Raw genomic sequence first — 12297 nt, 5'->3', positions numbered from 1 at the left:
TGTCAGAATCTAGACTCCTATAAATGAACGTCCAGGAGAACTTTAAAAATGTTCCCCTACAGGCTTTTCTGCGCTGTCTTTCTTAGTGTCAAATTTGTGACCATTAGTTTGTCCTATACACATGGTATGTATATTTGTAGATCTTAAAGTGACGATCCTAAAAGTGAATTTCAAAAACAGGACACAGCAGGAGATCGCTGAGATAGCACTATAACCACTGGCCAACTCCCACCTTTTCCTAGATTTGGTCCAGCCCAGGGGCCACGGGTGCTTGGGTCCCCCTAAATTTGTGTGGAGCCCCTCCCTAAATCCCCCATGGCTCTGCCTCTATAGATGTGGCAATGGAAGCCCCTCCCTGTGGTGTCATTGGCTCCTCCCTGTGATGTCACTGGGCCCCAATTCTTTTAAGGACCGGATATAGCAATGCCTCTGACCCAGCCCCAGCCCCCCCCCCCTGGGAAATTGGAAAATCTACGCCCCTGGTAAGCCCATGGCAACTTTAGGGAGTCCTAGCAATGGGTTTCTTCTTTGCTCCCACTGGAGGAAGTACATTGGCACTCATGCTGCTACAACTGTCAGATTAAGACGATACACTCCATGTCTTTATTTATTACAAACATTAACAGGTGTCTTCACAGAGTTCCTTTGCAGTGTGTGTGTGTGTGTGTGTGGTTTCTGTTTCCTGTATTAGGACTTCTGGCTCCTTTCTTCCTTTGGCCTAGTAGTAGGACTTCACATTTTACTATAAATAACCAACTGACATACTGAACCCAAACTCTAATAAGGCCCCTCCCATACATGCCTTGAAAGGCAAAAAAACCCTTAGTTTTATCAGGATTTACTTAAAAGGATACACCACAGGGGCGGAATTAAATGAAAACAAGAGTTCATAATACACAATAAATACATTATTCAGATTTTCTCTGTGTGTGTGGTGTGGATAGGCTTGCCATTCCCCTGCCAGGGAGGGGGGGTGTCCCCTGCTCCCACCTCCTCCCCCCAGCCCCACTTACCTGGCCAGTGGGGGGGCACATCCGGGCGGTGCGGGTGCACCCCCAGGCAGCATGGCGTGCCCCCACACCCTGCTGTAGCATGCTCCCACGCCCTGCAATGGGCCCATTTCAGGCCAAATTGGGCCCGGGGGGGGAGGGATTCAGCCCTTTGTGGAGCGCTCTCGCGCTCTCGGACCGTGGATGATGTCACTTCCCTGAAGTGATGTCATCATACACACCAGGAGCGCACACGCGCAGCAGAGAGCTCCAAAGCCAGTGAGGGGGAAGTGCAAGCATCCCAGTCTTCTGCTGGGGGACTTAAAGGACCTGGCAACCCTAGTTGTGGAGGAAAACCCAAAGCAATAATATTGTTTGCTAGAAATCACTCTGTGTCTACTGCAATGAGTGACCTGCACATACACGCTAAGAACAGGCACGTGCACCAGGTGCCCGCCAGTGGCGGGCAAACTCCTGGGGATTTGCCCCCTTATCTGTTTATTACTAAGTGATCGGCGGGAGGGGGCAAACTCCTGGAGCGTGCCTGCCACTGACATGCACTTCAGGAGCGCACGCCATGCATGTGCTCCCACCCCTTGTGTTGGCCGTGGGAGCATCCCTGCGCTCCGATTTGGCCCCAAACCAGCCAAATCGGAGCGTGGGAATGCTCCCACAGCTGGCGCTACGACGTCACTAACAGGAGTGACGTCGCCACGCACTTGGTGCGGCGATGTCACTTCCGGAAGTGACATCATCATGCTCCCGCCGGAGTGCATGTATGCTGATGCACGTGCACGAGGGTGAGTTCCAGGCCCCTATTCTCCCGCTGAGAGGATAGAGGGACCTGGCAGCCCTATGCATGTAAGAACTAGCTATTTGTGGGCACTGCAAGTAATCACTGTAAAACATGATACTAAGATCCAAATTATGATATCCTAATGTTAAAAAGATTAGCAACAAAGCCCATTGTGTTTAACAATACAACAGGCTCTAGTGGGGCCATGTGAGGGCATGTGCTGCTCCTGCAGCATTCCTGCATTCTGGAGCGGTCTGATTTTGGCCTCAAATGGGCGGAAATCAGGCTGCATGGAGCACAGGAGCACTCCAGGGCCCATCGTGCCACCCTGGCAGCGTTCATGCACTCCGTACCAGCCCAATTTGGCCTCAAGTGGGTGGAAATCAGGCCGGTGCGGAGCACAGCAGCACTCCAGAGCCCATCATGCTGCCCTGGCACTAATCCTGCACTCTGCGCCAACTCAATTCAGCCTCAAACGGGCAGAAATCAGGCTGGTGCAGAGTGCAGGAGCTCTCCAGGGCCCGTTGCACTGCCTCGGCAGCATTCCAGCGCACTGCACCAGCCCAGTTTGGCTTCAAGTGGGTGGAAATTGGGCTGGTGCAGAGTGCAACAGCGCTCCAAGGACCAAGGACCCTGGCCTGCTCTGTGCATGTTGAGGGCCATGCCGTCATGCTGGGCCTTCCACTGCCTTGGCGGCTGCAGTGGCACAACCCTCTGGAGACCCCAAGGAGGCTGCTGCAGTAACAGAGAAGGCCAGTGCGGGAGCGCAGCCCTCCCCGCCAGTATGCTGGGCAGTAGTGCCGGGCCGCACTGGGCCCTCCCGTGTGGGTTGCCAGGTCCAAGTTGGGAAATTCCTGCTGCTGTGGAGCCTTGGGAGGGGTGTGATTAGGGTTGCCAGTCTCCAGGTAGTAGCTGGAGATCTTCTGGAATTACAACTGATCTCCAGGCAAGAGAGACCAGTTCCCTTGGAGAAAATGGCTGCTCTGAAAGGTAAACTCTATGGCATCATACCCCACTGAGCCCCCTCCCCAAACTCTGCCGTCTCCAGGCTCCACCTCCCAAATCTCCAGCAATTTCCAAACTTGGACCTGGCAACCCTAGGCGTGATGGCCCTCCCCGCCCCCTCCTAAGCAAGCCATATTAGCAATGATTCTTTATCCTCGTGCAGGCCAGAGTGCACCTGCATGGGGATAAAAAGTGAATCGGTCGCCAGGTCCAGGTTGGGAAATTCCTGGAGATTTGGAAGATGGAGCCTGGAGAGCACAGGGTTTGGGGAGGGGAGAGGTCTCAGTGGAGTATAATGCCATTGAGTTCTCCTTCCTGAGCAGTCATTTTCTTCAGGGGAACTGGTCTCTGTCACCTAGGGGTGCCATTCCCCTGCCCAGGGCAGGGGATCCCTCACTTCCCCACATCCCAAATTACTTGGTTGGTGGGTAGGGTTGCCAGGTTCCTTGATTCCCCTGGTGGTGGACTGGGAGCTGGCACTCACCCTCCGCAGTCCTTGTCTCTCTGGGAAGTGACGTTATCACGTGAGTCAAAGGGTGGATCTGGAGATCAGGGGGCAGGGCCACCAGCCATGTGACCATTTTCAAGAGGTTCCGGAACTCTCTTCCACTGTGTTCCAGCTGAAGTTGGTCCACATTACTCACACCCAATATTGCAATGTTTAAATGTTCCATTTATGTTTTATGATTTCTAGCTTACCTGGCTTCATACGTCTAATGTTCCATGTTCCTATTATGTGTGTTACACAGCTTTGGATGTTCCTTTTGCATCCGTTTGCATCCACAACTGGACATCCTTTCAGTTTTAATCCAGTCCCATCATTAAGAATGGTGCTTTCTTACTTGTCCTCAGCTCTTTCCCAGTGGCCAATTGAGTGCTATCCAACCTGGGGCATCCTGTCTTCCAGCACTATATCTTTTTTCTTTTTGGATTGTCTCATCATAGCGTTTTCAGGGTAAGAGATCAGCAGAAGTGGTTTACCGTTGTCTTCTTCTGTGCAGTGCTAACCAAGGTTAGCTGAAGTGACACTGCTGTTGTCTGTGAAAGATCCTCCACCGGTGTCACCTTCCACTACTGCTGCTGCCCAGTAGCTTGCCTTCAAGAATTCCTCCACTCCCATCACCACTGGAACAGTCAGTTCTTTTCTGCTGAAGCGACTGTTGATTCCTGAAAGGGGTGGATGCATCTTAGTCTGGTGTCTCAGCTTTGACCATTCTGTGTTGAGTGACTCTTCCAGTAGCTTAGACTCTTGACCAAGCCTGTGCTCCTGATGGTGTGGCTCTCAACTTCACTGACACACTCAAACCCCCTCATCACATTAAGGTGTGTTTTCAAGAGGAGGTGGTTGTATTGATCTTTAAAGCTCTACATGGCTTGGGACCAGCATACCTTAAGGACCTTCTTCTCCCATATGAACCTAACCATCAACTATGGTCATCTTCGGAGGCCTTGCTTCAGGGGCCTTGCGTTCTGAGGCTAGATGGGTGGCGACCCAAAAAAGACCTTCTTGGTCATGCACCAAAACTTTGGACCTCCCTCCCCAGGGAGATTTGCCTGTCTCCCTCTGTCATTTTCTTCCAACAGTAGATGAAGACTGTTGTTTCATTCGGCCTTCCATCCTGGTTGTGTGTGTTATCTTTTAAGTATATACATTTTTTTACTGCATTTATATATGCATTTTAAATTATCTGTTTAATTATCTGTTGTTCACCACCGTGGGGACCCTATTTTGTGTGGAAAGGTGGCATATAAATGTTTTAAATAAAATAAAAAGACACGTTTGGTATTTAAGTCCATATTCTTTATATTCACACACAGGCATTTTTGCTTAGCCTTCTGGGAAGTGTAGTCTCTCTCCCATCACTGAATTGCCCGACTAACCATCTATGACTCTGAGTAAAATTATCTAATGTACTTTGAAGATGCAAAGCCCCCTGCAAGGCAAGGAAGTGAAACTTCACTGCCACAGTCACCGTGAAGCTGCAGAGCTGTTTGGTAGAAGTTTGAGGCCAATGAACATTTGGCCCTAGGGACGTTGAATGTGGTGTTCACCTATGTAAAATATCTGTCACATGGTTTATGGTATCCCTAAGTAGAAGAGATCAGTTGGGCACAGGGTGAGGAGGGAGTCACCACCACCAAGGCTTGTTGCATGCTCCAGCAGAGCCATTTCCTAACAATTAAGGCCTGTTGAGAAGGCATCTACAATTATTAAGAAACATTTACTATTTCTTTTGTCATAGGCTCTGACTTCCCCCAGGCATGCCGCTTTAGGCCAGACCTATAAGATAGAATAGATCCACAGTAACCAAACCCAAACTCACAACAGTATTATTATATACGTATAGGCAAGTAATCATACGATCAAAATCATGTGTTACTGTTCTATCTGTAGGCACAGATTCAAAGGTCACAATATTGTGGTTTAACCCTATATAGTACTGCCTGCAAAAAATATAAATATTCAAATGGTATTTCAAGGTTGTCCTTATAAAAATTTGTTGTTGTAGAATGTCCTCTATGTTTTTTTTAAATTAACTTTTATTCAAATATAGACAATACATAAGTAAACACATAAACAGTTTTGTAACCTAGGAAAACAGTCAATACATTAATTACCATGAACAGATTGAAATAACATTGTTATCTTAGATTATCAACTTTTTAAGTTACGAGTTAAGAGCAATTTAGTTTTGGCAGAGATATATGATCAGTTCAGTTCAGAGACTCTCTGATGTACTCAGAGGTCTATAATCAGAAAATTTTGGTAGGATATAGTTGCTAATTGTGGATCTTTAGCTGAGAGAAAAAGGTTGCCACTTTACTGCGAAATTTGATGATTTAGAATAATTTGGTAAATGCTGTATTCTTTCTGTAACCTTATCCATAGCCATAGGTTCCCATATTTTGTTAAACCATAACGCTTACTTGGGGTGGATGTGGAGATTTCCAGCATGATGCCACGGTTGTTTGGGCTGCAACTAAAAATGAAGTAATCTGGTCCTGTCGAATTTGTGGAATTGAAATATCTTGCCACATATCCAAAAAAATAAGTTCAGGTTTTAGAGGGATATTATAATTTGTAATGGCTGTGATCTGCTGCAAAATCTCTCCCCAGAATTCTTCTATATACGTACATTGTCACCAGCAATGGGCAAATGTGCCCACTTTGCCAGAATTTTTCCAACATGGCGAGTTTCTGGATGTTATCCTAGATAACTTTTGTGGTGTAACATACGACCGGTTAATTATTTTATATGTTTGTAGGTTTGTAGTTATAATAACCTGAGATTTAATTAGCCTCCATACCCAGATTTTTTCCCAATCCGACATTGGCCTTAAGATATTACAATCTTGTTGCCATTTTTGATATAATAATAGATTGTTTTATTTATTTGTAAACGGATGTCATATATTTTGGCAATAAGACTTTTACATGTAGAATTAGATGCCCCTAGCAATTCCTCAAAATGTCCTCTATGATTGAAGATGAAAATGAGTCAGAATCAAAACCACGTAGTGCTTTTAAATATATACTTTACAATTTTATTTACACAACAAGTCTGTAAGGCAGATCTCAATTCTTTCTCCTTTGCTGGTGTTACAGAGCAATTGTGCCTTTGCTGAGTCACCTGCTGAGCTACAGTTGCCAACTCCTGGTTGGGAAATCCCTGGAAATTTGGGGGCAGAGCCTGGGGATGGAAGAGAACTTGGGGGGGGGAGGTATAATGCCATAAGATCCTACCCCTCAAAGCACTCGTTTTCTTCAGGGGAACCACTTTATGTCATCTGGAGATCAGTTGTAATTCCAGGAGATCTCCAGGCCCCACCTGGAGGCTGGCAATCCTATGCTGAGTTGGGATTTGAACCAGTCTTTTTTTTATATTTTAGTGCTGCTGTCTACTTAAAGTAGGGTTGCCAGCCTCCAGGTAGTGGCTGGAGATCTCCCGGAATTACAACTGGTCTCCAGGCCACAGAGATCAGTTCACCTGGAGAAAATGGCTACTTTGGGGAGTGGAATTATGCCATACCAAGGTCCTTTCCCTCCCCAAACCCCCCTTTCTCCAGGTTTCTCCAGGTTCCTCCCCCCCCCCCCCAAGATCTCCAGGAATTTCCTAACTTGAAGCTGGCAACCCTAATTATTAAAGTGAACCTAAGCATAGTTACATCCTTTGAAGTCCATTAACTTCAATAGTATTAGAAGAATATAACTGTTTAGAATTGCCCTGTAAAGCAGTCATAAAACTCTTTAAATCCTGCTCCTTTTATGCTTTGTACTTCCTCTTAGCTTTTCCTTTTATGATGTATCCAAATATTTGCAAAGGGCTTTCCCCCCACCACAACGAAGACAATAATTTGCAAGTTGCTCAGAAAAGTGAGTTGATCTGTCAAGTCATTTTTGTATGTTCCAGAAACATCTCAAGCAAAATAACTGTAGGCTCTGCACAATTCACGTCATTTCCTCGTGGATGCTTCATACACAACTTTTGAGTTGCAGATTCAGGTTCAGCTCGACAGGATTCAGCCTGATGGAGGAGAAACAGAGCCATTCGCCGATCTCTGTGGTTAAACTTGTGGGTGTATTTGAGAACTTCAGGTACAAGGGGATGTTTTGGGATGCTTTGTTCAACTGCAAACTAGGGGTTAAAAGCAGAAATTGTATGCTGCAATGAAATTTGTAAACTTGCAATTTGTTAAATTTTGATGTGCTTCTGACAATGTTCTTGGATCCTACAGTTGAAAGCAAGCGATTTTGAATTGGGGCACCACAAAGCTAATTTAGGACTAATTTCCACTTACCATTACCAGCACAGTGTCTCCAGTCCAAATTGGGGGCTTTTGTTTCTGCTATGTAGGGATAAAAACATTATTGGAGGATACTGCACTGATGGGCCAGCAGTTGGTGTACCCAGTAAGTAATTTCATGATTCAACAAGTTTTTATTTATTGGGCTACATTTTCATGCATTTGCGTCCTGTGGCACCTTAGAGACCAACAAAATTTTCCAAGTGTAAGCTTTTGAGAGTCAAAGCTGCCTTCTTCAGATACAGGCAATCTGAAGAAGGGAGCTCTGACTCTTGAAAGCTTATATTTGGAAAATCTTGTTGGTCTCTAATGTGCCTCTGTACTCAAATCCTGCTGTTCTACTGCAGACCAACATGGCTCTCTACTTGAAACTAGTTTCATGCATTGATGCTCTTTCAGAGCTCTCTGTGAATGAGTCAGGCATAGCTAGCACAGCAGGTTGTAACATGGGCTGAGCAGAGGGTACATGAACATTCTACTAGTTGGTCAGCTCGGCCTTCCCATTTCCTTTCTAGATCCAGACAGAAGAATGGCTCATTAGCAAGGCTACCACCAGACTGATTAGACCTGCTCTGTCATACTCATCCATTCATCTTGAGTTGTAGTTTATTGTTGAAATATGAAACTTTGCTTATTAGAGGAAATAAAAGTTGACTTTTGGACAGATGGGGAAGCTTTGGGCATGTTATGAAGGAACAGAAAAAAGGATTTAGTCTTTATCATAGCTCTCAATATGGAAATAGAAATGCGGAAGCTGCTTTCTCCACTCAGTTCTAGGTATTTGTAGGCCAGCCTTGTCTAAAAGCAGTGCAGAGGATATAGCAGCACTTTGGTAGAGAAGGGAGGTAAGCCATGTTTCCGAGGGACCCTAATCAAGGTATCTTGTGGATCAGTGACTTGGTTCCCCCTGCATACTATTCACACATGCAGGGGATAAGGCCTTTATGTATCCACAATGCATGCTTAGGTGAATGTGTGTATATGCTCATGTTATTCAGGAAGAATTGCGGTTGCTGAATAGTTATGGCTAGAGTATTTTTGTGGTTTTCTGAGAATTCCGTGTTTCTATTACATTTTAGACCAATCTGTGCTCTAAGCAGAAGTTAGTACAGAGTTAGAATCTTAACAGTCATTTGTTCAACAGGCTTCCCCCTCCTGTCCTTTCTCTATTCCTTTTACTACGTCATTGCACAATGGAGAAGCAGAGCTCTTAAAGCTGCTAACTGGCCAGCAAAAATGGCTTGGACTGTTCCTGTGCTTTTAGCTGCAGCTTAATGTTCAGAAATCTGTGGTTAGAAGTTTTCACAGCATTGAGATCAATTTTATCTCAAGCAGATGCCTAAAAAGCTACAATGAAAAGTTGAAAACCCCAGCCACCACACTGTCCAGAAGGCACAACCAGCTCAATTTTGCATTCTCGTGTGTGTGTGTGTGTGTAGTTTAATAGTTCTAACCTTATGCCTTAATATGCCTTAACTCTGCATTTTACATATGCATGCACAAGGATGGCTATAATGCGTGAATGCTGAAAAGGTTCTCAGTATTGCTTTGAGTCTCATAGGAATTATTGTTTGATAATGTAGCATGCTTTGCAGAAATAGACTGAATAGAGATGCTTTCTAAATTGTTTGCCTTTCTTTGGCCAGAGCTTTCAGCAGTTCTGAAAAGGAACACACCCATGTCCAACCTCGCATCTGTCTGACAGCACCACATCCCATGGTGTCTTATTTACATCCTTCTGCAGCAGGTGGAAAAGCCATGACTGAAATCACAAAAGGCACATCAATACAGCACAGTCAGATGCCCTCCAGTCTGGAGCCAGTTAGGGTGCTGCCACAAGGTCACAGTGGGCTCACTTTTAAATATCTCCGCTCTTTCCGAGGCAAGATCATTGACAGCAACTGGAGATCTCAACAGAGCACAGATTCTCAGCCAAGTACTGGGACTCTGGGACTCCCCAAGTACTCTGGAAGCAGCAGAAATCAGGTCATTGATAAATACAAGGTTATTGAGAAGATGCGCATGGAGAATACTTGCCAATAATTGTATTGGTAGATGTATCCCTTGTACTCAGCGGGAGATAGGAGTCTGTCTCACTGCTGGTTTCTTAGGGCATTCATTCAATGTTGTTCCGGTCTCTTGCTCTGTATCTTGGGTTCTTACAATGTTGACAGGGAAGGGAAGGGCTGTGTACATATATGCACCTGTGTATGTAGAATTCTTCTTTACTCTTGAAGTGTTGCCAGGGGTGGGGGGGAGGTCTATGGTTCAGTGGTAGAGCAACTATTTTGCATGCAGAAGGCAACAAGAGCCACCTCCAGTTAAAAGGATCAGGTGGTAGGTAAAATGAAAGACCTTTACCAGAAACCCATGGAGAAACACCACTAGACAGCGTAGGCAGTACTGACCCCAACAGGCCAATGGTCTGACTCAAGAGAAGGCAGTTCCATGGGTTCAAGTTTATGTATATTGTTAAATATTTATGGATTGTTCAATAATAATATTCATTATTCCCTTCCCCTCCCCCAAAATTCCAGGTTGGGTAATTGGGTTGTTCATATTGCCCTCCAAATCTCTGAGATGTATAAAATGCCAGAAGTTGGACTTTGATATGGTCAGCATAGGGATGCTGTTCACAGACCCCTGACGATGGAGTATTTCCTTTGGCTCTCTCAGGTTGCATTCCGCAGGCAGTTCCAGTGCATGGGTCTTTTAGATTTCCTGCCAAGCAGGCTGAAATGGCTTAGTTAGATGATTACCTAGTCATACAGATTTGCGTTGTACTCACTGACAGAAGAACTAGACCAGTACCAATGGGCTCATGTCCATCGTTAATGCCCTACATGATCAAAAATATGTTTTTTACATTATACATGCAGGATTCAGAGGAGAAAAAAATAGCTTTGGAGCTGCTGGAAACAGAGAAGGCCTATGTCAATCGCCTTCATCTTCTGGATCAGGTTAGTTGTCAACAAAATGTCTCTGCCAAAAAGCTGAAAGTAGAGCTTTCACCTAGTTTTTAACTTACTGTACGGTGCGTGAAAATATCTTGAAGCTCCCTTAGGGTACCTTCACTGCTGGCTTTTTGTACCATTTCATCTTTTGCCTTGAAAGTTACTGAGCAACCAGTTCTTTATGCTGTTGAACATCTGGAGTTCTTCCATGGTGAGAACTGAATTTGCCTAATACTCCCACATGAAATGTTTCCCCAGCTGTTCTCCATATCACCTCCCCCCCCCATGACTTTAAGATGCTTGACAGTCTGATAACTCCAACTGTAACTCAGCAGCAAAAAAAGATGCTGATGATTACTTTAGCACTGATTTTTCATATTTCATAGTGAGTGAGTGTGTTATGTGTCATCTGTTGAAATTTTATATTAGATTACCCTATTGGAATTATATTTAGGTTTCTTGGTTTGAAACTATTTTTGTTATGGGAAACCTTTATAGGAACCCAGCAGAGTAATAGCAGAGTTATTGAGCCAGAAGTGTTTAAACCCCTAAAATGTGCATTCATTAGTCTTCAGACAAAATCATAGAAAGATACAACTTACAGTTTTATTGAAAGCCTTCCATAGCAATATCTTGGAGTAAAGGGAAAGATCCTAATCTAAAGAGTTACGTTCCCTAATTCTAAACCACGTCCTGAAAGTATAGGCGGTGAGGCTGAGTTGTAAGTTTGTGGGAAAGAGGCCTTCATGGCGGAGCATGGAAGCTTTCATCCTTCTTCTTGGAAGACCATGTGGCGAGAAGAGAGATTCTCCCAAGAGGCATAGAGACAAGAAGGAGGAGTCAGGAGGAGGCATTCCCGCCTTAAACAAGAGTGGCAGATTGCTAGGGTTACATATACGTTCAGAGAGACATGCAGTGCCCCCCCCCAAATGTCCAAGGCATGCTGAGTCACCTATTCTAACACCATCAAGTCGCTCTTGACAGGGTGTCCCAATGAATTAATGACCTATGAAACGCGCTATCATTGACAAGCCTAGCCTCTAGGAACCACTATGGCTAGTCCATGGAATACATTGGAAAGAATGAATTGGCTCTAGACAGCAGGACTCTCTAGATAGGTCCTGATTTGATTCGGTTTCGTTTTCTCGGCCATGTTGGACGCTCCCCTCCGCAGGTCCGGGAGGAAGCACCCGAGCAGCCTGACCGGGCGGCTGATCTGCGAAGATTAGCCCCCAGGACTCCCAGTGAGGGAGGCAGGGTCCGGAACGCAGCGGGAAGAGCCCCCTGAAATCGATGCAGGGGGTAAATTGTCCGTTTGTTCCCATGGAGGCCGGCAGACGTGCGCGGCACCTCGAGTGCTGCCGGGCCATGGAAAACGGCAAAGAGCAGAACTAGGCAGAAGCCTGTAAGTAAGCGAATCCCTTCTGTTATTACAAGCGCACGCGAAGGAGTGGTGGGATCTGAAGCTAAGAAGGCTCGTTCTTCCCCCTCGCTGAGTTTCAGAATTTGGTGGGCGGTCCCCCCCACCCTAAAATGGCAGTGAAAAAGCAGAGTCCCGCTTTGGGCAAGTCAATCTCGGCTGCCCTGCAGGGGAAAGGAGAGTCGCTCGAGGATTTGGTGAAGAGGTCGGTTATCGAAGCCATAAAGCCCTTTGTTGACAAGCTGAATGAAACAGATCAAAGGGTGGGCTTAATTGAGAGCGAAGTGAAAACCATTAAGGAAATAGCGGGGGGGGCAGAGAAGTCTG

This window comes from Eublepharis macularius, chromosome 5, assembly GCF_028583425.1.
Source record: "Eublepharis macularius isolate TG4126 chromosome 5, MPM_Emac_v1.0, whole genome shotgun sequence".
In the NCBI taxonomy this organism is placed as follows: Eukaryota; Metazoa; Chordata; class Lepidosauria; order Squamata; family Eublepharidae; genus Eublepharis; species Eublepharis macularius.
Note: the sequence above shows the minus strand (reverse complement) of the source record.